The sequence below is a fragment of the Rhinolophus ferrumequinum genome, chromosome 8 (assembly GCF_004115265.2).
Source record: "Rhinolophus ferrumequinum isolate MPI-CBG mRhiFer1 chromosome 8, mRhiFer1_v1.p, whole genome shotgun sequence".
NCBI lineage: Eukaryota > Metazoa > Chordata > Mammalia > Chiroptera > Rhinolophidae > Rhinolophus > Rhinolophus ferrumequinum.
The window spans coordinates 23,213,107-23,236,845 of record NC_046291.1 but is presented as its reverse complement, the minus strand read 5'-3'; positions in this window follow the sequence as shown (position 1 = coordinate 23,236,845).

Here is a 23,739-nt window from a genome sequence, read left to right as displayed (position 1 = left end):
TAATTTATGAAGTAATCCCCCCTGATAAGTCTAGTATCCATCTGACGCTATATATAGTTATTAGAACATTATTGACTATATTCCCTATGCTTTACTTTACATCCCCTTGACTATTTCATAACTACCAATTTGTACTTCTCAATCCCTCACCTTTTTTACCCATATCCTGAAATCCCCTTTCATCTGGCAACCATCAGTTTATTCTCTGTATTTATGAGTCTGTTTGTGTTTTGTTTGTTCATTTATTTTGTCATTTAGACGCCACAGATAAGTGAGATCATGTGGTATTTCTTTTTCTCTGACTTGTTTCACTTAGCATAATACCTTCCAGGTCCATCCATATTGTTGGAAATGGTAAGATTTCATTTTTTTATGGCCAAGTAATATTCCATTGTACATATATACATCTTTATTCAATTGTCTATTGATGGGCACTTATGTTGTGTCTTTATTTTGGCCATTGTAAAAATGCTGCAATGAGCATAGGGTGCATGTATTTTTTCGAATTAGTGTTTTGGATTTATTTGGATAAATACCCAGAAATGGAATTGCTGGGTCATAAGATAGTTCAATTTTTAATTTATTGAGGAACCTCCATACTGTTTTCCATAGTGGCTGTACCAATTTGCAATCCCACCAACAGTGTATGAGGGTTCACTTTTCTCCCCATCACAATACATTCTTGATTGAGTTTCTTGGTCGATTTCTATAGAAAATTAAATATATTTATCAAGTGCCAAGTTGTTTCTTATGCTTTGTATATCTACCCCATCTTTTTGCATTATTGATTGTTAATTCTGCCTTATTAGACAGAGTTGCCATTTAACACTTCAATTCAATTTCTGGATACCTGATTGCATTTTGCATAAGGTGTGGCTACTGCTTTCAAAATTTCAGATAAGTTATGAGAAAAGCCCTCAAAATGTAAAGAGTATATGCAGCTAAGTTATTCCTCATATATTTCATATTCTTTTGATGTAATTCTGAAAGTAAAACTACACAATCCATCTCTCTAGCATCACTTCTACACATTAAATCAAGAAAATTGTCATATCTAAAGCTTAAAGTATTGAAGTTTACAAAATTTCCTTTTCTAGGAAATGATATTTAAGTAAATGTTAGTAATTTAGCTTTGGTCTAATTCTGAATAATGATTGTGGTGGACATTAATCTTTATCTGTAGCTGCCCAGTGTCTTCTAAATTACCTTTCTGTCTATGGAGAAATTAATATATCATAAGTATTCCTTGCTTTACATGTATTTTGAAATCAGATTTCTAGACTTGTTTGCAGCTGACCCAGGCCTCACCAGTCACATGAATCTGAATGAGACTTCAATTCAAAAATGGGCAGCATGAGGCATTAAGTGAAGTTGGTAATTTTTGGAGGAAAGTGCTGGCAGAGATACTTGGCTTCAAGAATGAGCAATGATTTTTTACAAAGTTCCCAATGAAAAGGTGGCCTTGGTGCTGGTGGCTGTAGTGATATCATCAGATCTGAGATCTAGCGTGCAGTGCTCAGAGGCAGCAGTGGCAGCTGTGGTTTCCTTATGAGCTCAAGTCTTTGTCTTGTTCCTGGAAGCACGTTCATATGTTTATTGTTATATCCCTCAAAACAGTTCTGAGAAATACAAATTGTTATTTATTTACTTACTTACGCAGATTCCTCATTTATTCTTATATTCTAGTTCATTTTAAGATAGAAATATGTGCTTTGGTATTGATTTTGGCTAAGTTTATAGACTCTTGATATATACGTATAAAAACATATATTTAGTATATTAATACTTTTAACATATTTATGTATTTCATTGAGATATAATTGACATGTAATAAACTATACTTAAAGGGTTTAATTTGATAGATGTTTACCTATGTATACATCTGTGACACTGTCACCAAAATCAAGATAGTGAATATATCCATCACCTCCCAAATTTCCTCACACCCTTTTGTATTTTCTCTGTCCTGCCTATCTTTCCTGTCATTTTTGATTGTTTCAGTCACTGTAGGTTTATTTGCATTTCTAGAATTTTATAAATGGAATCAGACAGTGTGAACTTTTTTGTCTAGCTTCTTTCACAAACGTAATTATTTTGAGATTCATCTATGTTGTTGTATGTATCAATAGTTCCTTTCTTTCCATTGCTAGTGTTTGAATATTGTTGAGCTTATTTAATCTATGGGTTTATAGTTTTCGTAAAATTTAGAAAATGTCATCCTTATTTATCAAATTTTTTTTGTTTTTCCTGTTATTCTCCTTTGGGGACTCCAATTACTCATAATTAGACCATTAGAAGTTGTCCAACATCCCACTAACGCTTTGTTTATCTTGTTAAAATTTTCTTTTTTTCTGTCCATGTTTCATTTTAGAGAGTTTTTACCTCAGGCCCCTTTACTTGACTCAAAGCTCAAAAATCTTAAAGATAGTAAGCTGGGACAATCACAGGGCTCATTTCATTTCTATCCAGTCTGTCTAGGACCTCTGACTGCCTATTTCCTGAGTCTTGAAAAGCAGTTGTTGCACATATACTATTTGGTCTTTTTTGATTGTTTTATGTGGGAAGGTGTGTCCAGTTCCTCTTACTCTATTTTTGCCCCAAAATGAAAGTCTTCAAAGAACATTATGCAATTGTTATTTATATACCATAAAATTCACTCATTTTTGCATATAATTCAATGATCTTCAGTAAATTCTCAGAATTGTGCAACCACCACCACCATCTAGTTTTAGAACATTTCCATCAATTCATAAAGATCTCATACCCATCAATCTCCTTTCTTCCCACCCTCGGCTCAGACAACTAATCTACAGTCTGTCCCATAGAATTGCCTTTTCTGGACATTTTATCTAAATGGAATCAGAAATATTTGCAATGGCTTCTTTTAGTTAGGATATGGTTCTTGAGGATTCTCCACATGGTAATATTTGTTAGTAATTTGTTCTTTTATATTGAATAGTATCCCTTTGTGTGGATATATTACACTTTCTTTATCCATTTACCAAATTGATGAACATCTGCATTGTTTCCTCTTTTGGGTTATTATGAATAACGTTTCTATGAATATCTCTGTATAAGTCTTTATGTGGATATATTTCATTTCTCTTGAACAGATACCTAGGAGTGAAATTGCTGGGTCATATAATAAATTTATGTTTACATTTTTCAGAAACTGGCAAACTGATTTCAAAGCAGTTGTACCAGTTTCCTTTCTCACCTGCAGTGTATAAAATTTCCAGTTTCTTTGCCTCCTCATCAACACTTGTTATTGTCTGTCTTTTGATTATAGCTTATTTAGTGGACATCAAGTGGGTATTTCACTGAGGTTTTAATATTTATTTCCCTAGTGACCAGTGATGTTGAACATCTTTTCACATACTTATTAGCCATGTTTTTTTTTTTTTTGATAAAGCATCTGCATAACTACTTTTATCCATTTAAAATTGGGTTATTTGTCTTATTATTATTGAGCTGTAATAGTTCTTAATATATCTGGACACAAGTTCTTTTTCAGTAATATGATTTGCAAATATTTTCTACCAGTCTGGGTCCTATCTTTTCACTTTCTTAATGGTAACTTTGAAGTACAAATGTTTCTAATTTTTATGAAGTCCAACTCATCATTTGCAAATGTTATAGATGATATTTTGGTATAGCTAAGGGTGTTATAATTAAAACAATTTTTTTTCTACTTAAACTAGCCAGTGTGTATTTTGTTGTTTATAAACAGGAACTTTGATTGATATAATAATTCAGGAAGGAAACCAAAAGAATTATATTTCTATCCCAGAAATTTTGAATCCAAAATGGGGGCAAGATAATTGGAATCACAAAACTTTATTTTGGACAGTTATAATTTTTGTTGCTTGCCTTTGCGGCTGTCAACCAGAGGGTGCTATTGGCTCAGTTACCAAGGGACTTCCTAATCTGGATGGTTGAAGCTATTTTGATCTAAGACACTCCAGAGATCATAATGGAAATTTTATGTTGTTTCTTGAGTCCATGGATCTTATCACAGTCTTAAATAGAAAGAAAGAGCATATTACGATGTTTTTGTGAGGGCTGAGATAGAAAAAGAGCACCCCACAGTTTAAACCTCCTGTGACAAATCCATGATTTGGGTCTCTATTGTTTTTAAGAAAAGCTGGTGTTCTTTCATTAGTCATCATTTGGATTGAGAAAAACAATTCCGAGAGATAGAGGTGAATAATTCAATCAAGTGAAAAAACACTATTTAATCAACAATTAAGCTAGTGAAGTCATCTTTTCTTATTGTAAGCAATATAAAGCTACTATGGAATCCCAATATCTGAGCAAACTCTGACAATATAAGAAGATAACTGAATTAGGAGATGGGAGAAGCAGGTTCAAGCCCTTGCCCTAAGATTAACTAGTTCTGAAATATTGAGCAGTTTGCTTTTCTTATCTGAGCGTCTGTTTGTCATCTGTAAGTTAAGCATGGACTAAATATTGCAGAGTTTCTTAGGCCTCTTCTAGATCTAGCTGTCAGTATAGATAACCATCTGGAAACATTTTCTTTTCTACCTCAAATCATCCATCTTTATTTTAGGACAGAGGGAGCTGGATTCTCTCTACTTTAGGGGCCAGAGGAGAAGGAACTTTCTAATAACCTGAGCTGACTATTGTGTCTGCATGTGTTACAGGAAAGAAAGCTCATGTAGGCACGTATGAAGTGCTTGGCATTATTTCCTGCAGTGGGTGTGCTCGAGAGTGGGGCAAAGATGGGCTGGAAAGATCGTTGTTCCTCTGACCAGGGATGTTGAACCTTTGCTCTTTGTCAGAGCCCCATTGTGCAAAACAAATGTGTGCTGAATGGAGGGTACTTCAGGCCACGAGCAAGTCGTACACACAATTATGAAGCAAATGGAGCTGCATTCTGCAGTAGTCATTACTTTTTGTATATCCTTTGAAATTTTGGAACACCATATTTAGTGAGACGGCATATGCAAAAGTGCCTACCACAATAACTGTCAGAAGGTAGCCACTCACTGAATATTATTTCTCTTCCTCTATCTTCCTTATACCTTGCCACCTAACATTTGATAAACTGTGATGTTTATCTTTCATAAACTTCTGGAACTTTAATATGGTTCTCTGTTTATTCCGGATTCTCAATTAGAGTCTGCCTAAGTCTTTGATTCTTTGTCACACTTTTGCTGTTACTCAAAATTTACCCACTGTATGTATTTTTCCTTCTTAGACCCACTAGATAGCTAGCTAGTAGAACCAAAGGGCGATTTATTTACAGAAGAAGTATTAAATTAACTCATATTTATTGAATGCCTACTACATGCTAAGCAACAGTGTAGTGATGAGGCTATATTAGGAAACAACACAGATAAAAGTTCCTGTCTCCATGGAACTTACATTCTAAACAGTGAAAAGTAAAGATAAGAATCAGTAGTGGATATGTTGTTTTTGATGTTCCAAAATTCATTTGCCTATTTTCTTGTTTGCTGGCAACTTCACCCCAATATTTCTATGGAAAACGTGTCATCCTCCTTTGATTGGAGTCTTGGTCAAACTGTCCCTCAAGTTACACCAATCTCCCTTAGCCAATCTGTGGGCACGTGACCTTGCTGGATCAATCAGATGCTCTGTCAGATTGAGTTACAAAATAACTGAAAATTATTGGAGTGAATTCAGCTCAAAGATGGCACTCTGACAAATTCCATTAATTCCTGTTACCTAGAACCTCATAGCTTCTCTAATTCTTGTTGGTTCTAAAGGCCTTATTCTAGACTGTTCCTTCTGTGCAAAATCTCCTTCAATGGTCCTTGTTTAAGTTATTGAGTTTTGTGTTGCTTGGAACCCAGTAATCTTACTGTACTAAATTGGTTAAGCAAGACATATCACAATAAAAAAAAATCTGTATTTATTAATTTAAATTCAACTCCAAGGCTCATCCGCTAGGCTGGCAGAAAATTAAATTTAATTTTATTGGAGTCTGCCATCTCTGTAAGGATAAGAAATAAGGAGCCTTCTGTTGTCATCAGTCACTTTTCTACGTGTGTCATTGCTGAAATATCCACTATCCCAGCATCTATATCACATCAGATCAGGGACAAGGGAATCTTTTTTATGTCTGGACACCCCTAAGTTAGGTTTCAGTTTCTATATAGATGCACCATGTAAAACTTATGTATGTAAGTATATATAATTTGTCTGAAACTTACTCTCCAGTACAAATTATTCTGATGCAAAACCTCCCTCAGACAGTTAACTTATCTGAGAGCCTATTCTGTCTTCTAAGAACAGAGGGCAAACTATCATGTGCATTCTGTCTTATTCATTCACCTGTCTCCTATAAATGACCCTGATTTGTGTACTTAACTCTAGGGAACAATTCATTTACTTATTTATTTAGCATGCATTGATTAAGTTTTTGCTTTGTCCCAGGTCCTGTATGAGGCAATAGAATTACACAGAAGAGACTACTATAGTTTCTGCCCAACAATGACTCATAGTCATTGTAAGGAGGGTTGGTTAGTGAGGTGGTGGATAAATAATCATATAATTATGGCGTTGATAAATGCCATGATAGAGGTATAAAAAATGCATAACGGGAGCACAGAGGAAGCTACCAGGATAGGCTCCAGCTACCCTTGGAAGAGCAGGTTGGAAAATAATCATCTGACTTCTTTTGATTAATCTTTCTAAATGTATATATGAGCTCGTATAGCTCACGTTTATTTCAATGTTTAGTATTAGAAAATATTACAAGTATTTGCGGTGTTTACTTAGAAGTTTGGTGATGTTTTTGTTACCAGAAATATGCTGTAGGGATTTAAGTCTTGTTTTGATCAAGCCTGTGGTAAAATTGGTTTCATTATACTCATTTTGTTTGAAGTTCCAGTTTTCCAGAACCTATCAATAACGTTAAGTTAGGACTTACTGTACCTAGTACTGGTGTCTGACACACACAGAATTCAAGAAATTTTTCTCTCCCCTCCTCCACACGCCCTGAAATTTATCACAGAAGCCATAAAGCTGAAGGTTACTGATAAAAAGTGCTCGGTGGATGCATTTGAGAAGGAGTGGGAAATTGATTAAAGAAAGAGGATGAAGCTGGATTAAAGAGAGGCTTTGAAACTAGGTAGACGCTTTTGTGAGTGAAAATCACAAGCTCAAACATTATTTAACTAGAAGTTTAGTGTTAAAATGAAGACAGAAACCAATAATACAAATTGCTACTATCTTGTCACCTAATTAATCAATACTGTCGTTTATCTGTGACATTTCTACTTGGTAAAGACCCTCAAATCTCTATTTTCAATTTTTATAGACTTGCAGAAATAGTACAGGTGGGATATTTACATTTGAACTTTTACTTAAAATTAAGCCATGATATTTTTCAGTTATTCGATAGTCATTTTTAGTTACTTCTTCCTACCTTCTTTATTCCTCTTAGGAAATCATTGTTAATAATTAGATGTGCTTCCTTCCATACATTTCTTTATGTTCATAGAACTGTATATAAACAAAAACACCTATATTAAGTTTGTTCATTTTCCTAAAAAATGAAATAACTTACATTTCTTACATAAAAATATATCAGGGACACCCAGCTAATTGCGGGACTCCCATAATATGGAACGTTATACACACACTGAAAAATAGTTATAGCAACGTTTGATCTATAAAGGACCTAGGAGATCAACTAGTTTAGTGGTTCCCAAAGATAAGTCTACCCAGTGCAATTATTTTCCTAGCAGGCAGAGATTTTGAACATGAAAAGTGTTGAAAAATCTTTAAAAATTAGTCTAGCAGTGATGGGGAATAAAGGATTGGAGGGAGGTGTCTGCGACCATCTTCCAGGTCTCAACTTTAATGTTATTTCCTCAGGGAAATGTTCCCTGATACCCCTGACTAGGATAAATCACCCTCTTACTCATATATGTTCTCATAGAATCTTCTATTTGTTCTTTCTTATAATTACTGTCACAATATTAATAAATTATTAATTGTTAATAAACTAGTCATTGTCCATATTTTGTGTCTGTTATATCTTCATTACGTAATATAGTCCTTGACAGATAAAAATGAAACAACTTAGAAATGAATGAATGAGCAGGGGATTGTGAAGGGGGTGGGGGAGCAGTTATACAGCTGTTGAAATTTGATGCAGTGGAGTATGAGTGGGAGGTGAAGTCAGAGACAAGAAGCTTGCATCAAGGACTCAGAGACTGATGTTTTCCTTGTGAATTCATGGCAGAAAAGGTTACAGTCCTTAACATTGTAGGACAATAAGCTGGCCTTTGTTGGTCCCCTAGGAAATAATTTGACTCTTGGTAAAAGATTCATGGTAACCAAATGTGTAGGGATATTGTTCATTTAAAATAGCGGCTGTCCCTTGAAAGTGCTTACACTCTCAGCACAGGTCACCCTGTTGTCAGTGTTGAGGTATGTGGGGACTGTAAGTCATAGTCCGTTGATTGTTTAGTGGGCATATAAATGGAGGAAAAAGGAGGTGATGATTCCCAGGCATATTTTATCCAAGTTGCCATATGATCATATAAAATATTTTTACTCCACAGCAGAAAAACAGAAACCTTTTTAGTGACCTGACTGCCATCTCTCTGATGAACACAGTACTACTTTAGCTCCCTTAAAAATGTTTCAACCATGGCTTCCACTTAACATTTACCAATACTATATTTATGTCAAAAGTATCAATTAATCTTTTGTAAAATATTATAGATCTGGGAGACATTCTACCTCCTTTTATTATTGTCGATTTAACTCAGTCTTATTTTCCTTTGTATCGGTTAAGGTTCTTCTGCTTGCAAGCAACAGAAATCAATAAGGTAAAAAAGAAAAAAAAATAGTATTTATTGGAGATACACGAAGTTAGCTCAAAAAAGGAAAGGATGTGCAAAACAATAGTGCTTCAGAATAGTGTTGACTCTGGACACCTCAGTGGGGAATCTTCCATAGCCATTCCTTCTGTATCTTCTACCATGTTTCCCCCAAAAGAAGACCGGGTCTTATATTAATTTTTGCTCCAAAAGACACATTAAGGCTTATGTTCAGGAGATGTCATCCTGAAGTCATGGTAGGGCTTATTTTCCGGTTAGGTCTTATTTTCGGGGAAACACGGTACACTCTTCCTTTAGTTCCAAGTTCATGGGTGCGAGTGAGGCAGATTTCTGTAATCCTAATTATTTCTGGCTATAATAGGTCAAGGGAACCTACAATAAGGTATAGTTAGTAGTAGGAATTGAGAGGACACTATTGTTATGGGTTAACTTTCTCAGGAAAATTGGACAGGATATTGTGGCTAACTGAATATGGGGCAGGAGAGAAAAGGATTAATCAAAGAAAATGTTAACTTTTATAGCCTGGGGTGATTGAGAAAATAGTGATGCTATGAGAAAATTTAAAATGTAGAGTATTTTTTGGGGGGAGGTAAAGGGAGGGAATTATTATATGCTTGACTCTATGCATATTTGAGTTTATCATGATGGTAAGAAGTTCAAGTTAAACTTTTTAAAGGGAGTTATAGTGAATATAGGACTGGAAATATAGTCAGGTGTTGGTATAGCTATTGGAACAGAATAACTCTCCCTGAAGTTAATTTTGTATATCTCTGACTCTTCTCATTTCCTTGAACATAGGAACCATGTCTTAATTATCTTTCAATCTTCTAAGGTTTAGCATTTAGTAGGCACAAAAGAAGTCACTGTGACATTAGATTGAAGTCTACAGAGAAAAGAGCAAAGTACTAAAAATTTTTCACTTTCTCTTAGAACAAGTTCAAAATTTCATCTCCACTTTTTAAGGCTTTGCCCAGACTAAACCTATTTTAGAGAATAAACCTCTTTTGATAACCAGAGACTCCATCTGTAGCATTATTTCCTCCAGTCAGATTTATAGGACTAGGGATGGATTTTTTCATTTGCCTTTTCTTGGTTGTGGGGTTTATTGCATTCTAGATGCTTATGCCCTAAACATTAGCATCTTGAGAGAAAGGAATGAGACCTTTTCGTTTGATTCTGACCAAAAAGAAAAAAAAAATCTGAAAAAATAGCATTCCAGAATATTTTTCCTTACTCTTCACTACTTAATCAATACTTCCACCAACAGCAAGAGCAGAATGTCTTCCTTTACTTGGAAGTAGAAGCTAAGTTAGACACGCTGATAATAAGTGACAGTATTGTAGAGATGGATGGGGATGGGAAAAATATAGATTTTATTTTATTTCATCTTAACTGCTTTTATTCTAGTCCCATTTTATTGCCCATTCATTGCTCCATGTCAGTTCAATTCTATGCCATTTCATCTTGTGAGATATACCCACAATATAAGGCATTTTCACTCAAAAGCATTTTCAGATCTTGTCATCAGCTAAATCTTCTCTCCTCATGGATTTCAAATTTCCTATAATGAATTTTAGTTATTTTAAGCTCCTTTTTTTTTTAATTTGTAGATTGTTTTATTTTATTAAAAGTATAATATGATTATATTTTGGTAAGGGTTACTACTTTATAATTATTTCCATGATAGGAAGATTGATACTGAAGACAATTTAGTGACCTGCATGAAGGCATAAGTTCACTTATCTAAAAGTTGGATCACGTATCTAAAAGTTAAGTCCCTTACAAAGTGTGTTGTTATATTATCAAGTAAAATACAAATTTTGGTGGATGGAGTTATTAACTCTTTAAATGGATTAATCTCTTCTGACATGGAGTCATGTTTGTGGAAAATGCCAACAATTTGCCGTTCTAAATGTCACTGGTCCATAATAAAACAATTTGCACCTTTTTTCTTCTATCCTCAATGATAAAATAAAAGTATTCACTCTTCTTCATCAGATCCTCTTCCGTGTTACAATAATAATGAGCATTGACTGGAAGTCTAACCATTTTACCTGAGATAGGTACTCGTTATGCTGATTTTACAGAGGAAGAAACCAGGGCACATAAATGTTAATTATTTTCTCATTTAGTGGTAGAATTCACATTTAAATTCAGGTGGTTTAACTCCAGAACCTGCATTTTTGGCCGCTATTGCCACCAGACACACTTGTCTTTGGTATACACATGAAAGACATGAAGATAAACATCACAGTTCCTAAAGCAAAGATTTTCCGATTGGCTTTCTGTGAGAAATGTGCCACCGTAGGGTAGTTAATTTTAGTAGCTATATTTTATTGGGTGTTTTCAGTACTGTAAACTCATCCTGATAACAATAGTGCTGCAACTTAGTACTATGTTAGTATTTTCATTCTTCAGATAAGGAAACTGAGTCTGAGGAAGATTGTGTAGCTAACTTAAGGCAGTAATTGTGAAAGGTAATGGTAAAGTCAGTAGTTAAGCCAAGTTCCAGAATTTTCCTGGACTATCACAAATACTGCCTATTCTTTTTTCACCCCACCTACATTCATTCTCTAGGTCTGGTATGTATGTAGCTGACAACCAGCTACTTCAGAATCAACTGCAGTGCTTGTTAAAAATTTAGCTCCCCAGTTCCAAGTGTAGCAGTTCAGATTGAGTAGATCTAGTGTGTGGACCAAGAATCTGCATTTTTAACAATCATCCCTTGCAGTCATTATGCACAATAAGCTTGGAGCACAATTGTCTTGGTTAATATTAGGAAAACGTTTATGAGAGAGATACTGATTTTTGATATTTTCTTTAAATTGTAGATTTCATATTAAGCATATGTCACCACAATCTAAGAAAAAAAACATTTGTGGGAAATCCGATGTATGCCCAGCCTTTCCATCCCTTAGCTGCTGGTCAGCGCCAAAATGTTTCTTTCAGGTGACCGTAATCAGAATGAGTGGGTTTCATGGAGACACAAGAGGATGCTTTAAGGAAAATTTTAAGACCAAGGATCCAAGACAGAGCTCCAAGCAGGACTGAAAGTTTGGAAGTGAGTGGCCAGACAAACGATGTAAAATCCACCTGCTTTGGAGCCTAGAGCCTTGTTGCTGCTGGGCGCGCCAGCAGCACCGCTCTCCTCTGGCGATTTGGGCTTCGCCCCTGAGACCTAGGCCTCCTCTTTGACCCCTGCCGCCATTTTCTCCGTTTCTGGATTTTATGCGTCAATTATTTTTAAATTTTGAAAAACAACTGCTAATATGTCCTAAAAACTCTTGCCATGTCACCAGATGAGTGAAACCGCAAGGCTTGAAAACTCTCCAGAACATGACTTAAAATTTCTGGTTTCTGATATAGGAAAAACATGTCTGGTTTCTGATATAGGAAAAAAAAATGCTGGTTTCTGATATAGAAAGAGCAACTTACATGCAAGTTGAAAGTTCATGGCCTTGGGGCTGAACGCCCTAGGGAATTAATTTTAGCCATAGCTGGCAAAGACAGAGAAAAAAAGTTTCAACTCTGCAGAACAATAATTGTATGTTCAACTCGCAATTTTGAACAGAATTCTGTGCCAGCCGTTAGCTCCTGTGGTTTCTATGTAGCATTGTATAATGGTCTCTCAATTGTCTAGTGATTTACCAGTTATTTTAGGATTTCTATATCTTTGGTACTTATCATTCCATGACTACTTGAAAAAGTGAACAATTAAAGTAATCAATTTGGAACATTTTAACGAGCCAATCCAACCCAAAGCTTTGCATTTAAGTAGTTCTTCAAATTTGAGCAGGTTATGCCTCCCAGCTCTGTTTTATTTGGCCTAATGAATGAGAAAAGACCAAAAAATGTTAGAGAATTTCTGGTAACTTTGAAGTACAGAAAAAAAAAAGGTCATTTATGGGGAGGAGTTTATAATAGAATGATCTTTGAACAGATGGTTTGCTTAAATTGTTTACAATTCACTACAAAAAAGGATTTGGGAACAAGATTCTAATTTGGCCTTGATATGAGGTTAAACTTTAGCCACATTGTTTTATGTCCTGAATGTTAAGATTTAAGTACAACTAGATTGTTATAACCCATATTTCTCTTCCTCTATGTGGCATATGGTTTTCTAGACTGCTTCTTTTGTAAGATGGAGACCCAGAATATAATTTCCCCTATTTAATTACTGAAAAAAAAATGTAAACTCACACATTAATTTATCAGCTTAAGGACCCTAAATCAGTGAGGAGAGCAAGGATTTCTGATTGGTACATGTGATGCTCTCCTCCAGGGGTGCAGGGTTTTGTTAATTCTGAAAATCCACAGTTCTCTAGTAATCTTATTTAGTTAAATCTCTGATTAACACTATGTTCTTGCATCCAGTTTTCATTTAGGGCCCCTGGGGTGAAAGTTTAAGAATTTCATTTAGCTAGATCACAAAGATCTCTGAGGCATTTTAGAAAATGTGTAATTAATTTTGGAGGGTTATAAGACAGCTCCAAACTTTAAAATAAGGCAACAAGGTCTGTATCATTGACAGATTTAAGAGAAAAAGGTTCATTACTGTTTGACCTTAGAGTCGTTTTGAAGGGGAATATGTCACTTGGAAAGTATTAGATTAGAAATTATTCAAAGACTGTAGAGAGAACCTGATAAACAGCTAAGTGAATGGTTTTCTACCTAGTCATGAATTCTGAATTACTCTCTTGTTTTGAAATAGTCTTACATAAAACTCATGTGGATGTATGTTCTTGTGTTTGTCCACTGTTTCTTGTGGACCAGGGTGGTTACTAGAAAGGGAGACTTGAGGACAAGCAATAACTAACTAATAATTATGTCTGGCTTTTAAGATTGAAGTTTGTCAGGTCAAGAATGATAACTAGCTGCTTTAGATTTTTATGTAGTGGTATATATTCTGATGCTCAGAATTCTGAATTATTCTTTTGGTTTAGGAGATAGCTATTTAGAAATAGCTACGTAAATAGATGTGTATACCTGTGAGTTAAGTACTAATAAAATGATTCTTATATATGATGCCTTATACCTGGTAAGCAGTTCTAGCAACCTGATCACCAGCCTGACTCACAGTCCAAATGAGAAGATTTTTTTGGGGGGGGTGGGGTGGGAGGAATAGGACACAGTATTCTGCCTTAAAAATTATGTTCTTTGATTGTAGTTAATTGAATCTTCCAAGTTAAATAGGTCTTCAAGAAGACGATCCTGCAAAACCTAATCTTAGTTATTATCAAGCTAAAGTGGGCAACCCAGAGAGTGAGTGTCAAATGACGCTGAGAAAGGTAAGGAAGAGCAGTGTTGAGAAGGGAAGAGAGTTAGTTTTAAGGGATAAGATTTTCCTGGCCAGTGGCTTGACCATGAAGGACAGGGTACTAACTAGCACTTGGCAGCCTGCCATCATTGTTCCTCAAATCGATGGCGTCTTATGGACTCAAAGAAGACCCTAAGGATAAAAAGCGTTTCTGGTTTTCTGAAGGCTTAAATTTCTGGCAGAGTGTTGGAAAACTGAAACTTCTCAAGAGTAGATGGTCTTGAGATTGCAAAAATAACAGTAACAACAATAATATATAATAGCTAACACTTTCATGGCACTTACTGTATGCTAGATACTATTGTAAGTACTCCACCTATAAATCACTCATTTACTTTTTACTACAACCCTACAAAGCAGTCAATGCCATTATTCTAATTATAAAGATGGGAAATTGAGGCACAAGGAAGGTATGTAGGCAATTTTCCCAAGTTCACACATTTAGTAGGTGGTGGAGCTAGGATCTAAAATAGGTAGTCAGGCTCCTGAGTCTGCATTTTTAGTTATAACCTGTACAAAGAATGAAATTCCTAAAATACACACCCATTAATTTAACGATGCGTGTCTAGATTCGTAGAGCTGGAAGCAGTGGTAACAGGCCATATATCTGGCTTTTTAAAACAATAAAAGTTCATTTGTTTTCTGTAAAGGAATCACTTTGAGTATTTCCCAGATTTGCAAGTTAGGGACTTCTTAGATGGTTTCTATATCTATTTCTGGGAGGCACCTGAGGGATCATGCACCAGACAGTGGCCTATCAAGGGAAAGCAATCAAATGATCATTAATAAACACCACGGGAACAAGTTCATTTCAGAGGAATCAAAAATGATCCTTTGTTCCTCTTCCTTTTCAAAGGAAAGCAGTCGGGGAACAGGGAAACCAACGGCTAGAACCCCTCTGCCTGGTTTAATCAGACAGTAATCTGTTGAATCACGCCAGTGTCCTCAGCTGCCCTTTGTTGGCTGCCCCTTGATTAGTCCAAGTGTAGTGTGACTGATAGAGCCATGTTGAATGTTCATGCCACATGTTCTGATGAGTTAGCACTTGGCTGCTGCTATCACACAGCTTCATAAAGAAGCATTAGAATATCCTGTGGGGAAATAAGCAATGTTTTCAATGGCAAACATGCTGCTGGTGAAGGAGCTGCCTCCAGAGGCACACATTGCGTAGGTCCACAGCCAGCCCTCCAGTGACTGGTGGGTATGCTGTTCCCTTCAGGTGTTTTCTTTCCCTTGTGCTGTGAAAGGGATGAAGGGCACCTTTGAAGGAGGAGGGAACTTGCATAATCACTTCATCTTTCTTCTGCTAATGCTAACTCATTCTGGAAAGATAAATGACTGTTCACTCTTGTAACAATTAGCAAAAAAATTAATATATATTGCTGTGGGTAGGATTTGTACATTTCTAGGATTGTTCCACGGTGGCCGTTCTTGACCTCTGTATATAACGTTGATTGCATGCTTTTGTTAGCTTGAAAGTGTCTTAGAAGAAATAGGCAGTAAGTTCCCTAGAAGTCTCAGTGGATCTGTTTTACATGGAAATATACAATGATAAGACAATATAGTGGGTTTACAAATGTACAGTCATAAGTTAGATGTACAGAAATGATTGTTTATTTTTTCTATTCCTGAACCTCGTTTAGCTCAAACCTCTATTTGCTATTGACACTTCAACTCGGTTGAGTTACTTGCAGTTTATTCAATGCAATTCTGAGATTATCTTTCTGTCCCCTTCTTCGATTATCTAGATGAGATGTCTATTAGAGATGATCTAAATTGTTGTGTGACTTATAGGCCATTCTAGTACTGGGAGAAGAATATCTTGTTTCTTGGGTCTTTTCTGGTTCTTTCTGGCTTCCAGTGAGGTATAGCAGGTCTATTCTAGCCCTGGGCCTCATATGCAGCATCTGGTGTTAATAGAATGAAGCCTGGCTAAGCCTCTGGTCTAGAGGTCCAGACTCTAGGCCCCATGCCCTAACTTTGGCTCTCTTCAGGCCACAGGACCTCTGAGCACATCTCTGTTTTACCTTTGAGGATGCTGAAGTACTCATGGCTGCTTTCCATGTAGAAAGGGGACTCGTGGCACTCTAGGGGGTTTCCTGTGTTTCATCTGTCTAGACCCTTCCCCAGCCATTGTGGTGGCCTTTGTGCTATATGGTTTTGGTGCCATGCTGAATAAGGGGTTTTCCTAAGAGCTTGCAATGTTTGAGAAACAAAGCATTTACATGCTGCTCTGGGTGTTTTAATTGCTTTTCTATTCAGGGATTTTAATCTTAGGGGTGGTAGGTGAGTCGATAGAGACAGGTTAGAGATATAAAGTTCACCATTCTCTTCCTTAATGATACTAGATGCTTTTAAATAGGAATTTCTTAAACTTTTGTACTTTGAAATGCTGATAAACTGCAGAGGTGTATCATATATTATCTAAAGATGCATTAATTGGTTTTGGATTTCCATTTCCTCAAAGCCTCACCAGGTTCAGGTACGGTCCATTGCTAAGGGGTTAATTTTCAAACCAATGAGTGGTGAGAGTGGCCAGTGATAAAGGAAGGGAAAAGGCAATATAATCAGTAACATTTTTTCCATGTGAATATTTTTTTCTGTTTTTTTTTTCTTTCATTCGCTGTGTGTTATGGAAGGAATGACAATTGCCTAATTCAGTCTGGTTGGAGTAATTAGCATGGGACTAGTAAAGAGTTTATGTACAGAATGGTGAGTTTTCTAGCGTGAAGCTACCATCCTCCTCCCATGGTGAGCCTGCCACACAAAAATAACAAGCAGCACCTGCCAAAACAGCCCTCTGAGGTATTGAGCACTGACATACCTGAATGTTCTCTAGGTGTTACAACAGCTACATTCAATTGCTATTCCATTGTAGTCATAATCAAACATGATACCCTGATTCCGAGGTGGATCTTATACCATCGATTTGTAGTAAGCTACCACATTTCCCTGAAGAGTGTGTCATTTATATGGAAATTATAAGACAGCTGTGATTCTTTTAGGATCAGTGATGATGTGATTTATCAGGTACTATCGACAGAGGATGTGCTTGTGCTTAGTCTGGGTTTGCACAGGGCTAAAGTAGTCGTTACCCTACAACACATGTGGCATTTCTTCTTCCCCACTACTCCCCAGAACTACTAACCTTTTCAGGCTGAAAGAACAGTACTATATTAGAACTACAGATAATATTTTACACACACACACACACACACACACACACACACACACACACACACACACTGGGTCTCTGCTGTACAAACCAAGTATAAGGTTAAAACTGAAGTCTTTAACTCTCAGTTAACTGTATTTCTGTGGTAACAAGCAATAAATTCTCTTCCCCTAGAGGATGAGTGCTTTGATCCTCCTGGCCTTGGGGAGAGCAGCAGTGTTAATTATGTTTTCTACAGTAGCCATTTTTGTTTGTGGCAGGATTTGAAATAAGAATAGAGATTATATAAGTATATAATAAAATTATCTTTCAAATTATTAAGGTGACTTTTTCAGATTTCCTGTCTTGTCCCAATATAGTATTCAAGACTTAAAAGACATAATTTTATAGGGGCCTATCTTTCCTATTATAATGAAGCCTGTGTCCTCATTTTTTTCCATATTTATACATATTTTCCATTATTATACATAATGGTGCCGCATTTGAAATGTTCTATTTTTGTATGTTACATATTGTACAATATAGCCCAGAGTGAGAGTTCAGTTGGTCTTTGAAAAAAATCAGGAAAACAGAATTTTAAAGAGGCTAAACTTTTCAATATATTAAAATGAGATATCCTTACACATTTAAGTAAAGGTATTCATTTGAATTTCAATAATTTACTTCATATTCTTTTATTTTTTTAGAAATGATGTTGTCTCAAGTAAGTATTTTTATGTTGGTGTTCTTGAGAGAATACCATTAATCCCTATTTAATTACTATTGCATGATGAAAAGATCAGTCCATTGACATCCAATGGAGATGGTAGGATGAACAATGTGCAATTTATTAACTTTCAACACTATCCTAACATATGCTTTCATTTTTAATAATTTTCTGTAATATTATACAAGCATATTATAAAGTAGACAATAAAAATATTATTTACATCCTGCTTTCAGACCACCATTTTTAGTATTAATATACAGACAATGCCCCCCAAAAATACACACATTTTAAGAAAGGAAGGAACTGTACTAATTGTAATAATATATATCGATAAAAGATGAATACAAGTCACGTTTGACTTCTACAGTTACAAGAGATGCTCAAAGTGGTTACCATCAGCATCCAGACACTTCCAATTACGGTGAACTACTGCTTGAGTGTAGATAACATCTTTTAAAATGTGTACACATTTTTTTGGCACCCCCAGTAGATTGTCAACTTTTAACAATATGAGTAGTACATTGCTCTATTGTCAATGTGAAAAAAACATTATGGAAAAGGTTAAAATTTTATTCAACAACACTCCTCCACATGGAAAACTTCTTCCTGTACCACAGACTATTATTACCCAACTGATAATATCCTTTCAGACCTTTATCCAGTCATTTACAGATAAAAATTGTGTGTTTTTTAGTGCATGTATGCATGTTTTATTAATGTTATGTTGTATGTATCATTCTGTAAATTGCCTTTCTTACTTGTCAGTATGCTTTAGAGATTTTTCTTATCTAGGACTTACTATTAATTAGTAGGGGAACCTTGGGAAGACAAATTAAGTTTTGTGCCTCAGTTTCCTCAGATGCAAAATGAGAGTAACAAAAGGTCCTGCCTCACAGGGTTGTTGGAAGATAAAATAGGTTAACATTTGTAGAACACTTAGAACAGAACTAACATGAGAATGAACTTTATGTCAGTTGTTTGACTACTCTGTGTATATAGAAATCTACTTTAATCTTTTAATCTGCTGCAAAATATTCCACAGAATTAGCAGACTATGTTTTGTTTAGTCATATTCATTGATTATTTTGAAGCAAGTTTTGAAATTACCCTCAGAGGCTCAAATGTACAAAGAAAATACAGCTTACTTATATATATATATTTGACCCAATCTATGTTGCCTACTCAAAATTAAACTTTCGTCCAATCCAGTACACTTTATCTTGAGTCCAATGCTGCAATTCAAATACTCTCCTTAATAATTCTGTCTCTGCTTTATTGACCAACGTAGATACTCAGTTTTTCCAAGTTCCAAATAGTCACCCTATTCCTTGTCAAAATGGCACCTGGTTGTTTGGCTTACTTATTCGGTGGTGGAGAAGAAAAGGGTGCTCAGATTCATGTAGGTCCTCTGGATCCTTGCTGATAACTGCAGAGGGGCTGAGCTGGGTCGCTCTCTGGGCTGGTCCCTGCAGTGGTGTTATGGCTCATCTCTTTGGCGTGATACTGTCTTTAGCTCTTTGCCCCTTGTCTGAAATGATCTGCTTGCAGTGGTCTTTTCATCTCAACCCTAGGCCTTGTTATTTCTGTGGTACTTTCAAAACCTCTGTGTTGCCACAGCAAGGACTTGGTCGATTCTGGGTCTCCAATTTTCCAGGTCTGGAATGCCATGATCTCTGTTTCAGGTTCATGTATGTAGCTGGCCTGCTACTGTCATTTCCACTCTATGACTTCTTTACTTCTTTGAAGAATGGTCTGGGGTGAAGAGCCAGGTGTGGGAGTGGGAAAAAGGGATCCTGATCTTACCTCTTTGCTTCCCCAGTGTTTCATTCTTCTTCCCACCCCTTCTCAGCCTAGAAGTGGACTTTGGATTGTCTGCTTCCTCTATGGCATTTCTTCCTTCTCTCTTCTACTTCAGTGCCCAGTGGTCATCAGAGAAAGGGTTGGCCTCTTTGTAATAGGAAAGAATGCTGTGTAATCTGAGTCCTACAGGCCAGGTCTGATAAGTTAATAAGAGTTTAAAGATTTTCAAATATCTTTTTTCCTTGGACAAATCTTATTTTTAGGACTATTGTCTTACTGCAAAATACATTAGAATGCCGGAAGATAAATATTAACTTTCTCTTTGTATTCCTGCTGTAGTAATCTTAAACTATCCCAGAGCAAATGGGGTTTGTATGTAGTGAAGGTCAGCAAAAAGAATTTCAAAAGAGAAAAGAACATTAATACATTTAAATATTATTCCGACTGGTTCATTTCTGCTACAATGAATATCTATTTTATTTTTTGCATGTTTTAGTATTTCTCTAAGTTACATACTGCGAAATGTAATTGCCATAGGGTAGGCACATTTTACATTATGCATTTTACTATATAATGACAAATTGTGTTACAGAGTGACTAGACCAATTTATACTCAAGCTATGAGTGACTGAGAGTATCCTTTACTCATCAGTGTGAGATATTTTACATAACTTTTTCCACTTAAATTCTCTCAATAATCCTCCACAACAGGAATTTTTATTGCCCTTTTATATATAAAGAGACTGAAGTTCAAAGAGTTAAAGCAACTTGCTCAAGGCCACACAGATAATAAGTGGATAATTTGGGAATCCTTTCAAGCAAAGCATAAGAAGCCTACTATTTTATCCCTCCATGACCAGAAATCTGTGTCTATTTTGGGTTCACCTTTATAATATTCATTACTATTGTTTTCTTCATGTCCTCGTTAATAATCTAGGATAAAATAGAAAATGATATCACAAATAATGACAAAAGATGCTATTTCACTAGTTAGCTCAGTTTAACACCGATTTACTGGTCAAGGGCAAATAGTTGACCTTACAACTTTTTGATTTAGAGTCATTAATTACACGGGCAAAGAACACAACTCAGTTGGATGAAGGGCTGGATCTGCAGGTAGCTTTAGCACTAGGAATTGTGAGGCCCGAGGCATAGCCCCAAAGACTACGATCATCAGGGGTGCACTGTGTCCAGAGGGACACACACCTTCAGAGTCTAAATCACCTACTATTACACGTATCTTTATTGAGATGGACAGAAGCAAATTCCTCAGGTCAGAAAACAGAGCTCTTCCAGCTGTGTCATGATATTTAAAAATCTCTCTTTTTGAGTCTCTTGCTTGGCCAATCAAACTGTCTTCGCAGAACAAATTGTTGGATAATTAAATGCGTATACTGTAGCTGGAGAGTGCTGTCCTATTTACAGCACCCACTTCAGCCTGTGGCTCATCTCTGGCTGTTCCACTTCTATCTATAAGTTACAGCAATGGCCTCGGCAAGCAGTACATTCTGTACAGCAGCTGCAACTTGTTATCGGCTTTGTCCAGAATAACAAATAGAACAAACACATTTTGCAAGGGCTTTTCCCCCCCTTTTATGTAGAGAAGGAGGAATTAAGCAATCAGTGAAATGCTGATTGATCAGTTGTGCTGACTTAGAGAAGTCCAAGGCCACGTTAATACTATTAACCCCTGAAAAACAACAACAAGAACGTTCTTAGAATTTTATTTAAACCAATATTTCTGAGAGGTGAAGTTTTAGATTTCCCCAAAGGGAAAATATTTGTGTTTCACTTAGTATAATTTATTCATCCAGATTGCCTCGTCATGTAATGATGGTTAATGAATTTTATAAAGAGAATTCATGTCATTTGGCAGATGTTGGTTGACCCCAGAGGACTGGAGTTGAGTGAACCAAATGGTATGATGCAAATCAATTTTAGTAAATCATCCCACTCTTATGCCACAACTTGGACTTCAGCTACCAACTCCTGTGGCCACACTTAGACCTCTCTTTACCAGAAATTCCACCACCTCCAAAATTCAAACATCTCACTTCCCAGGTACCCTTTCCCTTATTCTTTGACCTATATACTCAAGTATTTCCATTGCTGACAGTTTTTTGAGCATCTTTTCTTATCTAGCTGAGTCCAGGGTCTACCATTTTAACTATTGCTTTGCAGATACCCTCAACTTCCACACCCCTGTTTCTCTCTAACTGGCCTGGCAAAACCCAAACCTTTGGTGAGCAATCCTCCATCTCTATGCCTGCACCCATTTGAACATGGCTGGAGAAAACCACATACATGGACACTCTGGTGTCACCCTTCATGACCAATTTCAAATGAGAATCTCATTCTACTGGATCTCCTGCTATGGCTCTTTAATGAGAGTGTGTCCTATTCTTCACAGGAATTAAACCTTTCCATCCTCAGTTGAAAACCATACATCCTACTTAATTATAAAGGATGTGACCACATGGTCACAGTATGTGACCATACTGTCATCTTCACACTACCAAGTCAACAAACTTTCAGCTAGAGAAGGGATGTGCTCCTACTGTTCTCCTGTTACAATGGTGGAAGTGTTTGCCCTCCTTTCAGAAGCCAGTCCTTCTCCAGGTCCTCTAGGTTCCATCTTTCCCCTCTTTCTCAAAGTCTTCACTTTGGGGCAATACTCTTTCTATCATGGAAATTCACCCTTTCCTTTCAGATAGAGCAGCCTCATCAATTTCAAATATGCAGTGGTCACTATTCATTTAAACAACAACAACAACTGCAAATAAAACCTTTCCTTGCTTCACATTCTCATCCAATTTCTCTCATTTTACTTAACTGCTTCCCCGCCCCCACCATGTTGCCGCCACCTGTTTGCATCTCATTCACTCTTTAACAAATTCCATCTGACCTCTCCCTCCATCACTTAAAACAAGTAAATTCTAGTCTTGGCCTGATCCACAGGGGAGGGCTATGGAGCACAAATCACATGGCAGACTTGTCCACACTTGGGGGAAAGGAGTTTGGTCTCTCATGACCCTGTGATGGAACAAAGCAACACCCATCGGCCAGGGCAGTTTTTGGAAAAGGTGTCAGGTGTGACTGATTAGTAGCCAGTCCTCACAGTGGCTGGGAGGTGGGTATGCTTGTACAGTAAAGTGAATCTGGGCAGGGCACTGAATAGGTCTACCATAATTAGATTCTTATATGAACGCACCTCACAGGCAATGCACTTTCTCTACAGCAATTGGAACAATGTTTTTTTATAACATAAATACAGTAATTTCACTTTCTATTCTATAGACTGAATGTTTATGTCCCCCCACAAATTCATGTGTTGAAACTCTCTCTCCAATGTGATGGTATTTGGAAATGCACCCCTTAGGAGGTAATTAGGTCATGAGGGTGGAGCTTTCATGATGGGATTAGTGCCCTTGTAAGAAGAGACAGGACAAGAGAGAGCTTAAGTCCTCTCTTTCTCTGCAATGTGAAGAAACTAAGAGGAGGGTGCTCATCAGAACCTGAACATGCTGGTACCCTGATTTTGGAATTTCCAGCCTCCAGAACTATGAGAAATAAATGTTATTGTTTAAATCACTCAATCCTTATTATTTATTTTAGCAGCCCGACCAGACTGATACCAACTTAAAACTCTTTGATGGCTTTCTATTGTACTGTGAATGACAAATCTGTATTATAACGTGTTCTAACCACCCCTATAGGATCTGGAGTCTGACTCTCAGATCTCTCCTAGTCATACTTCTCCCTTGTTCACCATCCTCTTGTCCCACCAATCAGTTCCTAGAAGGTATCATTAATTCCCAACTTAAAGCCTTCATGAATGGTGTTGCCTCTGGCTAGGATGCTCTTCCTCCCACATTACACATTTAATTAGTATGTATTA